This window comes from Coregonus lavaretus (genome assembly GCF_964263955.1).
Source record: "Coregonus lavaretus genome assembly, chromosome: 12".
Taxonomy (NCBI): domain Eukaryota; kingdom Metazoa; phylum Chordata; class Actinopteri; order Salmoniformes; family Salmonidae; genus Coregonus; species Coregonus lavaretus.
This window is the reverse complement of record NC_139999.1, coordinates 3,919,331-3,922,717: the sequence shown is the minus strand read 5'-3', so window position 1 is coordinate 3,922,717 and position 3,387 is coordinate 3,919,331. Positions and strand designations below refer to the sequence as shown.

Here is a 3,387-nt window from a genome sequence, read left to right as displayed (position 1 = left end):
ACCCCGGCCCCGATGGTCACGTTGGGCCCGATGGTGCAGTTCTCCCCTGTCTGGGCTGCAGGGTCCTGGAGAAACACAGAGCAATGACAGGTTGGAACAGGGCATGTATTCATACACCTGATCTGGGATCAGGTCCCGTCCATATAATCTTATTCATTTAGATCTAAAAAGGCAAAGCTGATGCTATGTGTTCCTACTGCGCGTCACGTCCTGTTCTTCTGCTGGCCCTGAGGCGCCCTCTTGTGGGATGCGTGTGTAAATGTCCGGTTACTTGCGTCTACAGCCTGAAACATTCTCCCGCCGTCTATTAGTGCATATTCTGTGGCCCCCCCGTTCCAGAAACAACCGCCAGCCTCTAACCCCTTGGAAGCTTGTGTAGATCTGAAAGGAAGGATAAGGTGTCAGCAATATGGAGGAAATACCACCGGGCCAACCAGAGGACAATGTGGAGCTACTGTTGTATTAATCCCAATGCAGTGCCTGAGGGGTTCGGAGCCAGCTGTTTCTGGACTGGGCCTTCGGCTTCGTAAACTGATACATTATTCAGACTCTCACACTCATAGAACTAGAATTACCATGACTGACTATATCCACTCACCACCAGTACGTTACCCAGGAACCCAGGCCCAGTCCTCAGTCTGTCAGGCGTGTGTTGTCGAACAGACTGCAGGTACATACACATCCCTGTCAGGAAGTACTTTGGGCTGACCAATGTCCATCCAGAACCCTGAGGCAGACACAGTCGAACATGAGGGGTTAACTAAGCCCAAGAGGGGTTAACTAAGCCCAAGAGGGGTTAACTAAGCCACATAAACAAACCTTGCTAGCTAGTAATAATGTAATAATGTAATAATGTAATAATGCTGCTTAATGTAATAATGTAATAATGTAATAATGCTGCTTAATGTAAAAGTTGTATCGAAAAATGTTGCGCCAGTGAAAGCCCTGTTATTGTGATCATCATACTGCCCTTTCCTGATTTAGAGGGTGATATCAGTACTGCCCATTCCTGATTTAGAGGGTGATATCAGTACTGCCCATTCCTGATTTAGAGGGTGATATCAGTACTGCCCTTTCCTGATTTAGAGGGTGATATCAGTACTGCCCATTCCTGATTTAGAGGGTGATATCAGTACTGCCCATTCCTGATTTAGAGGGTGATATCAGTACTGCCCTTTCCTGATTTAGAGGGTGATCATCATTACTGCCCATTCCTGATTTAGAGGGTGATATCATTACTGCCCTTTCCTGATTTAGAGGGTGATATCAGTACTGCCCATTCCTGATTTAGAGGGTGATATCAGTACTGCCCATTCCTGATTTAGAGGGTGATATCAGTACTGCCCTTTCCTGATTTAGAGGGTGATATCAATACTGCCCTTTCCTGATTTAGAGGGTGATATCAGTACTGCCCATTCCTGATTTAGAGGGTGATATCAGTACTGCCCATTCCTGATTTAGAGGGTGATATCAGTACTGCCCATTCCTGATTTAGAGGGTGATATCAGTACTGCCCTTTCCTGATTTAGAGGGTGATATCAGTACTGCCCTTTCCTGATTTAGAGGGTGATATCAGTACTGCCCTTTCCTGATTTAGAGGGTGATCATCATTACTGCCCATTCCTGATTTAGAGGGTGATATCGGCCGGGGGACAAGGACAACACACTCTGGGTGAACATTCTATTCAATCAACTCCATTTATTTATCCCTACGGATAAAGAATCCATTATTGCTGGGCTGAAAGTGGCCATCACACCATATAGTAATAGATAGATAGATGGAAGAATGTTCATCCTGTAGAATCAGAATGTCCTCACATTATGTTGTAGCTCCTAGTTGATGAGTAGGGCCCTGATGACCTGCTCACGTGACCACCAGACCATTTCACAGTCAGGTCACACGGTCAGGGGGAAATGAGCAAAGAGGACCATGGAACTCTCCTTCCAGACTCACATCAAGCATCTCCAATCAAAAGTTAGATCTAGAATCGGCTTCCTATTTCGCAAACAAAGCCTCCTTCACTCATGCTGCCAAACATGCCCTCGTAAAACGGACTATCCTACCGATCCTTGACTTCGGCGATGTCATTTACAAAATAGCCTCCAACACTCTACTCAGCAAATTGGATGTAGTCTATCACAGTGCCATCCGTTTTGTCACCAAAGTCCCATATACTACCCACCATTGTGACCTGTACGCTCTTGTTGGCTGGTCCTCACTACATGTTCGTCACCAAACCCACTGGCTCCAGGCCATTTATAAATCACTGCTAGGCAAATCCCGCCTTATCTTAGCTCATTGGTCACCATAGCAGCACCCACCCGTAGTCTGCGCTCCAGCAGGTATATCTCACTGGTCATCCCCAAAGCCAACACCTCCTTTGGCCGCCATTCCTTCCAGTTCTCTGCTGCCAATGACTGGAACGAACTGCAAAAATCTCTGAAGCTGGAGACTCTTATCTCCCTCACTAACTTTAAGCGTCAGTTGTCAGAGCAGCTTACCGATCACTGCACCTGTACACAGCCCATCTGAAATTAGCCCACCCAACTACCTCATCCCCATATTGTTATTTATTTTGCTCATTTGCACCCCAGTATCTCTATTTGCACATCATCTTTTGCACATCTATCATTCCAGTGTTAATTACGAAATTGTAACTATTTTTGCACTATGGCCTATTTATTTATTGCCTTTCCTCCATAACTTACTACATTTGCACACACTGTATATAGATTTTCTATTGTGTTATTGACTGTACATTTTGTTTACCCCATATGTAACTCTGTGTTGTTGTTTTTATCACACTGCTTTGCTTTATCTTGGCCAGGTCGCAGTTGTAAATGAGAACTTGTTCTCAACTGGCTTACCTGGTTAAATAAAGGTTAAATACACATTTTTAAATAAAAGATCACCTGGGGCATGCTGCACAACAGTGGGTGACTCACAAGGCTCCGGTCTCTTGTCGTTGTGTGCTTGTTGTACCTGGTGAAATAAAAAATAAAAATAAAAAATAAATGGAAAAGCCCTAATGTGTAGGAGCAGGAGGGACTAATGTAAATGTATATGAGAGATTCTAATACCAAGCTGTAAACAGAAATAGTATCTCTGGGCCAGGGACATTGGAATAAAAATGTCCTTGATATTTTGCCATAGTGGCTCAGTCAAAATGCTCAAATTGGGATAGTATGGGAGTTATTTGAGACAGTACGAGTAACAGCAGTAATCATGTTATCTAAACATGAGTTTTCTTTTCGTTTTAGAAACCCTAGCCGATAATGTTATTTTCGGCCGCGCCCCTTACTTCCTTTGACCAATCAGAGGAAAACAACGGCTCGTCAGTAGTTACCACAGCCGTAAAGTCATAAACCCAACCTACAGTATTTCTA

The 3,387-nt window shown here is 44.3% G+C and overlaps 1 long non-coding RNA gene across 1 annotated transcript; it reads right to left on the bottom strand.

The window, feature by feature from the left end:
- Window positions 1-222: 222 nt before the first annotated feature.
- LOC311138442 lies at window positions 223-2,994 on the bottom strand. The gene is made up of 3 exons (XR_014614048.1): window positions 2,914-2,994; window positions 602-727; window positions 223-381 (listed from the first exon to the last, which is right to left on the bottom strand). It is a non-coding gene; the product is annotated as an uncharacterized lncRNA (long non-coding RNA).
- Between the last annotated feature and the right edge of the window lie 393 nt (window positions 2,995-3,387).